Source organism: Etheostoma spectabile, chromosome 12 (genome assembly GCF_008692095.1).
Source record: "Etheostoma spectabile isolate EspeVRDwgs_2016 chromosome 12, UIUC_Espe_1.0, whole genome shotgun sequence".
In the NCBI taxonomy this organism is placed as follows: domain Eukaryota; kingdom Metazoa; phylum Chordata; class Actinopteri; order Perciformes; family Percidae; genus Etheostoma; species Etheostoma spectabile.
The window spans coordinates 1,296,980-1,309,808 of NC_045744.1; the positions used below are offsets into that span (position 1 = coordinate 1,296,980).

Here is a 12,829-nt window from a genome sequence, read left to right on the forward strand (position 1 = left end):
TGCAGCGCTTCTGAACAGGAAAGGAGTCTTAATGTGTGTCAAGTGTAGGACGGCATTCTGTTAAAGTTTGATAAGGACACACACAGATGGGAAGGGAGAGTGAGACTGGAGAGCGGAGGAAACGTTTGATAGTGCATGAGGAAAGCTAGAATAAGAGGGAAGGGGGGATGAAAAGGGGGTACAAAAGAGAGGGACTGTAACGTGATGGGCGATACGATCCCACAGGTAGAAGGAAACATTTCAAATGATGTATTGTTACACTTCTTGTGACTTCTGCTGCTTTTTAACTGATGGAATGTCACGCATCGGCACATTTTGAGAAGAGGAATCCATGTTGGTTGTTAAAGAATGACCTGTAGGAAAAACAAGAATCAGGTTTTTTTTTTTCTCACTAAGTGTAATGTTTATAGCACACAACCATGACAAAATACATTGGCAGTACCAAATCTAGATTTATTTTGACACCTGTCGCACATTGCTCATCACCACAAGCCTGTAACCATAGAGGCCTCGGTGAAGAGAAGGGAGAGCATGGCAGCGCTCGGGAGACAGTAGTAGTGTTCGTGATGCAGTCGGCCCGTAGAATGTTCAGTCATTCAGTTGTTATCCATGTCGCTGGTTATCTTACTGGGTGTTTGTTATTGTGGTAATTTTTCAAGGTATGCCTTTGGGTATTGATCTTATCTATTAGAGCCGACCGATTCAGGCTTTCCAGATCTATCAGACAGTGGGTATTATAAAGGCGATAATAGAAAGTATATACACTATGTTAGTCGTTAATTATTCCTTAGTCTTAAAAATAAAATAAAAACAGGCCGACCTGTTCAGGAGTGTTGGAGTTGCATAAGTTGTTACACCAACCCATAGTTTGTACTTTAATACAGTTATTTATCAGAACTTTATATATTTGTATCTTGTTTTGTGAAAATAAACAACTTTTCCCGCAGCGGCGGGCTGTTTACTTCAGCGAACACAGCGCCCTCTTTCATTCCTTCAACCAGCGTCTTCAAAGGTCGCGTTTGGTGTTTGCGCATATGCAGAGAAAGCTTTCAAGATTGGGGGGTTGGTTGGTTCTTAACGAACAGCCGCTGACGGAAGCTGTGAAAACCCAGGCTGAAAACGCAGTATTCGCCGATTGAGCGTATATCCCAAGCCTGTATAAACAGCATGCCACTTGTCAATTGTACAGTTGTGCGAGTCTACAAGAAGGCTTCTTATCGGTATGTACACTGATTTGGGAAACCCAAACACACACATACTGCCTGTCTCTCTGTCTCTCTCATACAATCTAAAATAATAATGTGGAAAAAGAAACCACGACCTTCCAAGCTGTTGACCGAGAGACATAAAGACATGTACAAGCGCGTCAGCAGTACAGAGTTGGGTTCTCCGTCACTCTCCATCTCCTCTCCATCTCCCTTTGTCTGAACCCTTCCCTTCTTTTGCTCTCAACACAACAAACACCAACCCACACCACCTAATGGTGCTTTACAACTATCATATGGACCAATCAGGGCTGACCCATTGGGGGGAGGGGGGGGGGATTAATTGGAATTTTTCGGCTAGATATTGCGATTAGGATTCGATTTGTGTGTTGTTTTTTTTAAGTTAGCTGAAGTTCAATCGGCACTGTGTAACGGACCAAATGCATATCATAAACACATGAGAACAACAAAAACTGACTATCTTTCTTATGCAAGGATGAGGACATAATATGAATCGCCAGCCCTAAGTGTTTTCTTGAAAAGCATGGGACATTGGACACGCCAATGTGTTCTTATCAGTTCTAAAAGAATAAAAACAGCAGTAGCCTACTACTGCGCCTTCTACATCACTGTTAAAGACCATTATTTTAAAAATTCACTGATAACTGGGACATTTCTGTAAACAATTAGGTAAATATGAATAGAAAATAGTTCCACTAAACATTCAATTAATAGACCGTAAGAGACAATGTCACCACGGCAGCAGCTGTCTACAACATCACAGGTTCTCCAGGAGGTCAGGGGTCAGGAAGTTAAAACCATCCCACACCACGACCAGAAGTGGATTCATTTTCACACACGTGTGTCAAGGCATGCATGCACACCACAAGACAGACAGCAAACAGTATGCTCCAGAAGACACAAACAGTGAACACACACACACACACACACACACACACACACGGAGGGTGTGGGCCCAGCAGAGGTATGAATGTGGCGCCGAGCCCAAGTTCCCATGCTCTGGCCAGGGCTGCTAACACTCCACAGTGGGATGTGAAAAAGCAGTCTGTTGGAACAAAGGGTTCTGAGATATTAATAAAACGACACAGTGCACTGTTGGGTTGTCATTTAATCCAGCACAGTTGATGGTTGGACAATCAGCCCAATCAGCCAAGTGAGCATTTGAATTTTACCGTTCAACAAGAACGCCATCTTTAAAGAGGCAAAGAGAACTGGATAGTAGAGGAGACATCACACAATGTGAGCCGGTCTCCCGAGTGTAGTGCCGGTACGTTTTTAGACGGGTTCCCCGCCTCTAGCTCTGTCTGAGTTTATCAACTGACTGCCGAGCCCTCTTTTTTGTTTTGTGGGTTGCTGAGAAGCAAGGCGGAAAACTTACTTGGCTGATCTGGTCGCTGACAGCGGTTGCTTACAGCGGCATTCTCAATCACTCGCTCTCATGTAGCCTATATATACACAAGCTCTGAGTCCTGGTCTAGACCCGGGCGAAACAGACTGCAGAAACTTCTGTACTTTAAATTACCCAAAAAAGGCTGTCTTTTGGGTTATGTGCCGGCTTTTGCGATGTGTTATGCGGTAGCTGATCTCGCCCGGGTCTTTTGTCTTTTCGTTTGGGGGGGCGACAATAACACCAAAAAAACTAGTAAGAATTTCTGGTAAACAATGAGCCCACGCACTGCGCCAGAAACGGAGATGCTTGACGGAGACCTTTTCCTGGAGATCTTTCACTCCCACTCAGGCAGGACCCACCATTTAACCGTTTGTGTATTTGCAGAGAAACAGTGCGTACCCGCTCCCAAAGGGTTTGGCTTCAAGTCGATAAGAGCAGTGTAGATCTGTGTCCGCGAGGCTGAATAGGTCGTCATGTATGAAATGCACATGACCCTGGCTAGTGGAAAAACGCCTGTAGGGACAAAGGAGTGAGGGGTAAGAAAGAGGGATGTGAAGAGATTAGCAGGATGACAGCACCAGGAGACGGCACACACACACACACCAAGCACACACGGGCTGTAAAACATGAGTTTGGAATAGTTGCCCAGAGAGAGAGAGATGCAGCGAGCGAGAGTGCTGGCCTCCAACCGGGTCAAATTCCTTTATCATCAAAAACTGTCACAGAAAGAAACTAGAAATTATGACCTAAAAATTGAGTTTTGTTCAGTGATATTTCACACTGGGCCTTAAACGGTCATTTCAAAACTGGACGGTTCTTGTGGTCTGTGAAAAAAAACAAAAATATTCCTTAACAATGTGAAAATAGTGCAAGATTTCTGTCAGATGCAGAACTTCAATGGAAATACTCACAGATAATTATCTTTGATGATTTTCTATCATCTCTCAAATGAACTGCGTTAGTACGGAACTGTATAATTACTGTAAAGGAATCACCCGAGTGTGGTTGCAATGGTATGCCAACGTTTCGCAAAGACCCTTTTTGATTTTGATAAAGAAAGAAGCACAATGAAAGGTGTTGTTACTTTTAAACATTTTTAGGCATACCATGAGGGCGTGATAGCTAATTGTTGGTATTAGTGTGAGTAGCAGGTGCAGAAAATACGTACAACCAGCACCTACCTTAATACACTCGTATGTAATAGTTATGTAATAGTGTGGGTGTTGTGTCGTGTGTGGTGTGTGTGTGTGTGTGTTGTGGTTGTGTGTGTGTGTGTTGTTGGGTTTTTTTTTTGTGGTGTGGACCTGAACACCACACGGGTTCAGAAGAGGAAGTATACATTTTGGAACAAGTCTGAGAGTAAGCTTGTACTAGATCAGCGTCCACTTAATGTTCGGGCCATAAACCAACACAGAGAGACACGGTAATCACTGGTCCTGGTACGGCACTTGTGATTGTTGTCCAAATGAGTTACTCTTCTTACTCCTGTAGTGAGGTAGGCACATTCCTAAAACCCCTGCCGCCTCTCAAGGGCAGCTTCCCACTACAAGCGGGCTACACAGAGCCCTCGTACCGGGGATGATTGTTGCTGGACACACACTGTAACTGGAACCCTGATCGCTGGGGTAGGACACCATCTGTGATCCAGTGTCCTCCCAGACGGAGCATGGGGCCGGCGGGGACACAATCCCACACACAGGGTTTCTGCACGTTTAACCAAGTCAAATGAAGCTTTTTTAGACCATATGAATGAAATAGACCTTTATCACAAACACTAAAAACAAAACAATAAACAGCAAATGCTACAGAGCGGTAAACAACCAATTCTTGATTTACTCAGGATCCAGAGTAGGGATATCGGTTTTGGAGGTTTTTTTCTGATACCGGTGCAACAAACTTAAAATGGCGGTGTTCTGAATGATGCTTTAAAAAAAAAAGAAGAGCGGTATTATATTACTAAGTCCATATGCACTGCACAGGGGGGGGGCACTTTAGTGACTTCTGAAGATGTTGGAGCCTAAAAACTGTAATAACTGCCTGTGTTAAGCCCATTGGGTGCTAAACTCTAGCAGGAGGATAACAGGGGAAAAGTTCCCCCCCTTTTTGCTTGCCGCACAGAGAATTTGACCCCCCATGAGAGAGAGACATCATGGTCTTTCAAAGCCCAAAGTGGCAGTTGGTCAAGGCTGGTCCGAATCTTATGTCAGGGCACTGCCCCCTCAGATCTCCTACACGAGGTCTGCAAAGGATTAATTAAACTCTTTCAAAGAATTTATGAACTATTTACCACAGAGAGAATGGGCCCTTTGACATGCTGCGTCAGTCAGCATCAGCTGCTCTCCCTCAACCGGCCGCAGGCGAAGAGAACTCGGCTGTGAGGAAAGTCACCGCTCGAGCGGGCGCTGTGAGGTAAATCCTCACTAAACCTCACAGCAATGCCAACGCTTCAGCCGCATTCACACGGCCTGCGTCGACCGCTTTGGCAAAAATTGCACGGTCTTTCAGCCTGTGGAATGGGGGCAGTGCGTTTAGGGTGGCGGGAGTTGTCGGAGGAGGGGGAGGGGGGGGGGGGGACCAACGCAGTGTCCTGTGGCGAAAAAGTTACGACATACTCAACTTTTGGATAATGATGGTACATGATTGGCCAGCGTGTCGGGGTCTGTTTTGCGCTAGGGCGTGAGGGGGCTGATGCGTCCCGTACAGGAACCCTTATTGCTGTACAACAAACTTTTGAGGTTTCGGACACAAAGCTCTGCTGTGTCTCGATAGATCTCTCTCTCTTCTCTCTCCTGTGGTGAACATAAAGGCTTCAAGTGTGTCGTAAACGGTGAGCTCAAACAAATCTGAGGGATAACAGTAGTAGTGAAGTATAAGTCTTTGAGCTACAGTGAGACCAACAACGACGTCACAATTGGGCCGTTTGGACACTCCACATGATACCCTGCGGGCAAATTGGGATCGTTGTATCGTCGAATCAGCCTTACTTCTCGGTGCTAAGGAGGGTCAGAGCAGAGTTCAGCCCTCCCATTATGAGGCCTGTAGCCAATCACCAACCCATTGCTGAGCGTACCTTCCAGGAGTGCAGCCCCCCGGCAAACTCCAAACTTGCAAATGTGCCTCGAAGAAAGAAACAACGATATAGTGATTTCAGATAGAAGATTTCCTCTGGAATTAGATATCGATATCCTGATGTGGCATGTGTGTCTTCTTAAGGCTGCATTAAAGAATGGGAAGTCCCTTTGGGGTGGGGGGGGTGTGGGTCGGGGTGGGTTTTCTTATTGGTTTTGGGATTGCATTACGGCCCGTTCACTATGCCGTACCATTAGTGGTTGATCCCATTTATGAGGTATTCATTAAAAATTCTCATTGTGGAACTATTTTGTGAAAGAACCATTTGTCAAATCTATAACATTCATCGTCGAGGTAGTGGGCAAAGAATATTGCTGATATTGATTTTTGTTAATATCGCCAGGAAAGCTCGTGTTGGACTCAGCAGCGCTTCCAAACCTTCTGTCATCTCTACTAATCGAGCGCACTCACCCTTCTTTGTCGCGGCAGTGCAGAGAACATCGTCAGGTCGAGGATGACGACCGGCGCAGTGCTCCAGCGGTGCACCTGCAGCCAGAACTGGCATCATTGGGAAGAGTGGGGGGGGGGAAGCACATGGTAAAACCACAGAGCCAAAACCGAGGTGAAAAATCAAGCAAACAGACTGAGTGAAAAAATAATGAGGGGAAAAACGTGCACTTAATCCGTAAAGCAGGTAAGGAAAGACAAAAAAAGGTTAGTATGAGAACTAAAAAGATTAGTAGTAGGGTCGTAGAATATTTGACATCCAGCACTGACCAGAACAAGTTCTTTGTCCGAAAATGGAGGTATGGTAATCAAAGCTTTCAATCCAATAAAGGTCCGTCTGTACAATCTTCAAACATGCACTAGGCATGCACATGCTTTGTCAGTGGTGCCGCGTAAAGATAATAACTTATTTCCATAACGACTTGATCAAAAACCAAAACGCATTACCGAATCGCCATCTGAGGACCGCAGGTTTCAGGGTGGGGGGTATGGGGGGGAGGTCGGAGCGGTACTGTGGGGCAAGGGAATGGAGGGACGGGTAGATGGGAAGGAGGATTTTTATTTGATGGGGGATTATTGGGAGCCAGTGAGGTGGCTGAGGGTCGGGGGTGATGTGCTTACTAGGTCTTCGTGTGTGAGGGGTGGAAGGAAAAGGTAGGGCTTATTTATCAGTATTCAAAAAAAACGGCAGATCAAAGTTGCTTTACACACAGTATAGATATATTACAATAATACAGGGCAATTAAAAGGTAGAGAGTCTGTGATGCAGTAACAAGGCATTAAGAGGATTTACGAATTACATCTTAGATATTGTGAAAACTCCCCTCAGCAATCTTGACAGGAAAACCATGCGCACAGAACTATTAAAAATGAATGCAGCAATAAAGGCCAAAGGCAGAATGAGTGCGTGCAAATGGGCAATAACAAAAATGTGTAGGTGCAGAGAGTGTGGGGGAATCCCTTGACAAAGTCTGAGTGAAGGTGTGACTGCTTGGGTTTAACTCGCACACAGCAGCCCGGCGTTACGTCATCTACCCACAACGTAACTGCAAAACATGACCCTCAGGAACTAGAAACATACGAGGGAGGGGTAATAACACTTTAAAAGGGTCACCTGGCATGGTGCTCTTTGGGCACCCTAGTAACTGTATCTGAAGTCTTTTATATAGACCTTAGTGGTCCCCCCCGAATTACTGTATCTGAAGTCTTTTCCTAGGACATTAGTGGTCCACTAATCTGTATCTGCAAGTCTCTTTGATATAGATTGTGGTCCCTAACACTGATCTGAAGTTCTTTTATATAGACCTTAGTGGTCCCCAATAACTGTATCTGAAGTATCTTTATATAGCCTTAGTGGTCATAATACTGTCTCTGAAGTCTTTATTAGACCTTAGTCGGTCCTATTACTGTATCCATGAAGCCTCTTTTATATAGACTTCGTGGTCTAATACTGTATCTGGGAGTCTATTTTATATAGCCTTAGTGGTCCCTAATCTGTATCGAAGTCTCCTTAGATAGACCTTACGTGGTCCATAATAGTTATATGAAGTCTTTGTATATCAAGACCTTAGTGGTCCCTAATACTATATGCGGAAGGTCTCTTTATATAGGACCTAGTGGCTCCCTACTTACTGTATCTGCAAGTCTCTTTTATATAGACCTTAGTGTCCATAATTACGTATCTGAAGTCTCTTTATATTAGACCTTAGTGGTCCCTAACGACGTATTGAAGTCTCTCTATAGACCTAGTGGTCCCCTAATATTGTATCTGGATGTCTTTTTATAAGACCTTAGTGTTGTACCCTAATACTGTATATGAGTTTCTTTATATAGACGTTAGTGGGCCCTAAAATGTATCTGGAAGTCTCTTTATAGACCTTGTGTCCCTAATAACCTGGATCTGACGGTCTCTTTTATATAGACCTTAAGTGGTCCTAATACGTATTGAAGTCTCTTTTATATAGGACCTTGTGGACCCTAATACTGTATCTCGAGTCTCTTTATATAGATAAATGAAAGTAAGAATATTGTTTATTTCATATGTGGCTTAGGGCTTCTGATATGCTATTTAAGTGTTAGTGTTGGAGAATTCTTCAGACTACAACAAAACGTGGGCAAAGTATGTTAAAATAAGATGAAAACACGCTACAAATATTAGAGTTTGCATTTCCTAAACTCACGTCCACGATGCTCAAATGAAGGGTAGGGTGCAAACAGTCATTCGAAACACAAAGGGACAAGATGTAAATGTCCCACTCCCTTAGAAGTTATAATTGAAGTTAGACAGCCAGACAGAAAGATGTAAGAACTAAAAGACAAAGATGGCAGAGTGTAGCAGACGAAAGGGGAGCAGGAAGGCTGCATTAGTGTTGTGTACGAGCTGTTCCGTCCGCTACATCACGGTCAGTGTTGGTGACAGCGTGTCACTGCAGGTAAACCCACGACACAGAGACCCTGTGGATTCCAGTGATGAGCCAGTTGGGAAATCTGAATTTACACACAGAGCATTGGACACTGGGGAATTCCCGGTACTTGATCAAGATGGTAGTTGTAGTTTGCCCTATTTTTAGACATATCCAGACCAGAGCTCTGGAAATCTACCAGACTGCAAAGTCCTTATCGTCACAGAAATGAGCAGGAAGTGCCATCGTTCATGAGATCTGTCACAGCACTGCAAACAACTGACTGTGTGTGTGTGTGGTGTGTGGGGTGTGTGGTGTGTGGGTGTGGTGTGTGTGTGTGTGTGTGTGTGTGTGTGTGGGTGTGTGTGTGTGTGGTTTTAAGCCAATTCGCCAAAAAACATTTTGTACTGGAATGACTTGAGATGTCTCGGGTATCTAAAATGCCAGACATTTTTCAATTATGCACAGAACACTGAAAATTCTACGATAGGCCCAAAAAAATAAAGTGATTATGCACACCAAATCTGAGCTGCAGATATTAGTATGTGGCCAGGTGCCTGAACTATCGAATTCGTGTCTATTCTTAGGCAGCTTGTGAATTAGGGCCCGTGTTTTTTTTCAGTCTGCAGAGGATCTGTAGTCGGTTTCTATTTGATTCTGATAACATAAAGTTAAGAATTATAAAGTGTCTGTCCCTCTGCCTCGGTTTACTCCCACTGAGTCAGACGTTCCAAAGACAGGGGTAGGGGACCAGAATTCTTTTTGTACCTGCAAGCTTTCAAGTGGATGGACCCCGGCGTCCCTCTCGCTCTTTGTAGTACCGCCGTGGTTTGTTTGTAAAAATCATCGGGGTGCTTTGTGGCCCAATCAACTTCGTGTATTTGATCATTCTGTTATAAGACGTGACCTAAAACTAGGTCTGCCGGTTCTAGGTCGCGGAGGATGTGGGCTTAAGATGAGCACGCACACACCCCCGCAAAGAAATGAGGACAGCAACTCTGATTGGCTCTACACGTAGGTTTTTTAGCTTTAGTTCACACGGCCACCACAGTTTACGTGCTCTCTGACAACGTGACAGCGATATCCACACACAGATGTGTAAATGAACAACTTTTCTGAAAAATGACAGCTGTCTTGCACCATAGTATTCAAACGAAGAAGAGGTTGGAAATACCCCCTCCCACTAGTTGGAACATAATCTCCAAAGAACTATTCTTTCTGTTATACTTCCTGTCCCTGTGTGCAGGGTATTCCACAATGTCCCGTGGTATAGAAGAGTCCACAGCTGATCCTGCCTGGGACTGAGCTGGAGAGAAAGAGTCTTAGCGCTGGATTAAGAGATACTGAGAGGTGCAGCTCCAACCAACGATAGGATAGAAATGAGTGTCTCACTCTGGAGCTAAAACTAGTGAGCTGTCGCACTTGAGCTAAAACCAGAGGACCTAAACACACAGGTGAAAACATGACCAAAAAAGTGTTTTTTTTTTTACTGAACTGGAACCTTTTCTGATCTGACCTCAAAATACAATTATGCACTGTCTGTGAGGCTTGTGGGTGAAGGAGTTGTTTTTTTTGCCATTTTTTGTTTATGGTGATTAGGACAGCTGAGAAAGAAAGAGGAGCAGAAAGGGGGAGGTGCATACGCAAAGGCAACCGAATCCAGCGCCGATGTGTACGGCTGGCTCGTTATAACCAGAGGAGCTCCCCGGGTGTGCTAAATTAATTTAAATTATGATTCGCAATTCAGCAGATTGGTTACAGCTAAAAAAAATTAAGTTAGCAACATAAGTTGATTGTGGCAGGAATAAGTAATGTGGGATGGGGGTATGAAACAGGAAGAGAATAATCCAAAACAAGGCGGAGGGACCCCCAAAAGAAAAGGGGCAGAACCATAGAAATAAAACGGTTTCTCTGGGTATAGCAATGTAAATGGTTTTCTATGGGGAAAACCATCAAATCAGATTATCAGTCACCCACAAACAGCACTGCAGGACAACCACAGAAGTCCAGAACCAACAAGCTCTTTTCAATCAAAGCAGAATGGTTGGCCAGCACAACAAACCGTCTAAAGCTATTATGCAACACAGATTCAAAACCCATGCCAACTACGTAGTAAGAGTGCTCGCAGTCCAGCAGGGCGGATGCCCAATGCCCAAACGTCTTGGGAGGACTGTCGGGGGGCCAGAGGACGCGACTACGAGGCTGGACAGGACTGAGTGACGGTGAAACGACGACGAAGAGGAGGGAATTACTGGAGCTCTCCAGTGCACAACAACTGAAGTGCTTCGAAACAAAATTACTAACACTGCAAGGGTTGAACAGAGGTTTATCCTTGAGCAGCAGGCGGGTTTGACTCAGACCTGCAGCCCTTTGCTGATGTCATCCCCCCCCATCCACTATTTATTCTTAGCTGCCTGTCAAATAAAATAGCCTAAAATGCCCAAAATAATCGACAGCAAGGGGGACATCTGCAAATTCTTAAATAAGTATAACTCAAAATGTTTCACAAAGATTTTCGGGACTATTGTTAGAGGCTTGTTACAGCATATAGACTACGCGTAATTGGATATCACGATGTGTAGGATGTAATCACACTTGATCAATTGAAGATATTTAAGTAATATTGTCAGCACTAATTGGCAATCTAACAAAATCAACGTATAGCAAACACCAAGACTTAGCTAATGTTAACAATTATAATAAACTGACTGGGGAGGCTACCTTAACGAATCAAGCTATCAAGTATCTTTCATTTATATATTATTAATTTACAAGAAGCACCATGAGGTCTTGAAAACTGATCCCAAACAGTAAAACGGAGAGCGAAGGGACTGGCCCAGTTTGGCCTGGACCTGAAAAATCAGAGTGGGTTAGGTGGTTCATGCAGGAGTTCCCAGCCGTTGGTTTGGAAGGACGAAGCATCTGATATCATCTCGCATCGTCCCTCGTCCTTGTCACGTCCTCGTCTCATTGGGCCGACGCGTGATGGGGGGGCGCGCTGTTTGTTTTTTTTTTTTTTTTTTTTTTTTTTTTTTTTTTTTTTTTTTTTGCGGCAGCTCCCAGGACGGGTGCAGCCGTTATGAGGACGTAGTCACACATCTGCATTTCAAAGAGTGTGATCCACAGCGATGCAGACCCAAGAACCACCAACAGGATGCCGACCCCAACAGAACACAACAGATGCCGACCACGACCACCAACCAGGATGATGGAGTCGGCAGAGGGTCAGATGTGAAGCTGACGCAACATATAATAAACAGTGCTTTTGTTATCTTCATGCTATTAATTTAGCAGCAGTCTGCTTATAATGTCAACTCGAGCTAGGCTCTACTGGTATATTTACTGGGCGATAGGTTAGGGCTTAGGGTTGACTATTGGTGCTTTCAAATATTACAAGGAGAGTTGGGAATAAAGAAGCGGCACATGGCACTTAATGTGGATACAATGGACTAAGTTAGAAAGGTATCTTGCACACTGAATTGAAAAAAAAAAAATGTTCGGTGCATTTTTCTCATCAGTCTTCTGAAAATAATTGGTTCAGAGGAGGTATCCGAATCAAATCAGCTGGCGACTATTGGAGTTCTGAGGAAATATGTTGCACTCTGCAGCGTATGATAGGCCATGCTTTGCTCTTCTCAGAAAACACAACATGTTTCCTTGGATGCGGGGGGGGAAACGAGAAAATTCAACCCTGAATTTCAATCGTTGATGGTGGAATTCAGAGCTAGGGTGTAACTGGACATTGTGTGTTTTAACGTCTGAAATGTCGGACGTAATTTTGAAAATCAGCGAGACCTTAAAGGTGAATAATAAAAAAGCTCATCACCAAACAGTCATCATCAACTATAAAGCGATTTTAAAAGCAGGAAAAACAATCTTGGTCATATTACCATATCAACCTTTAAGACCATATCCAGTCAGATCAATGGCGAGTATAATAGGAATATATTCCCAAGCCCATTGTGGGACCATGCGAAGCCCACTTTCGTTTTTTTTTTCAGTTTATATTTTTTTGTTTTCCGTCTTCCTTCTCATCAGGTGGTTTGAACAGTAAGGGCGGGGGAGGATGAGATTCTATGCAGTTTGTTTACATTGTCATGTCAGTAAGAATTCCTTTAGTACGTATTCGGAGGCCTGCACAATTCATCGTTATAAATGCTCTCAATTCACCTGATCACAATTTAATTTGTAAAGACCTGATTTTTTTTTTTTATGACTTTGGTTCTCATTTAATT

The 12,829-nt window shown here is 44.0% G+C and overlaps 1 protein-coding gene and 1 long non-coding RNA gene across 10 annotated transcripts in view; one reads left to right on the forward strand and one right to left on the reverse strand.

The window, feature by feature from the left end:
* Nucleotides 1–12,829, forward strand: part of pard3ab (par-3 family cell polarity regulator alpha, b) — a 351,497-nt gene that overhangs the window by 66,627 nt on the left and 272,041 nt on the right. The gene's annotated exons all lie outside the window — the stretch shown is intronic.
* On the reverse strand, nucleotides 7,814–8,144 carry LOC116699796 (uncharacterized). Its single transcript, XR_004334506.1, has 3 exons — nucleotides 7,995–8,144; nucleotides 7,897–7,907; nucleotides 7,814–7,852 (listed from the first exon to the last, which is right to left on the reverse strand). It is a non-coding gene; the product is annotated as an uncharacterized LOC116699796 (long non-coding RNA).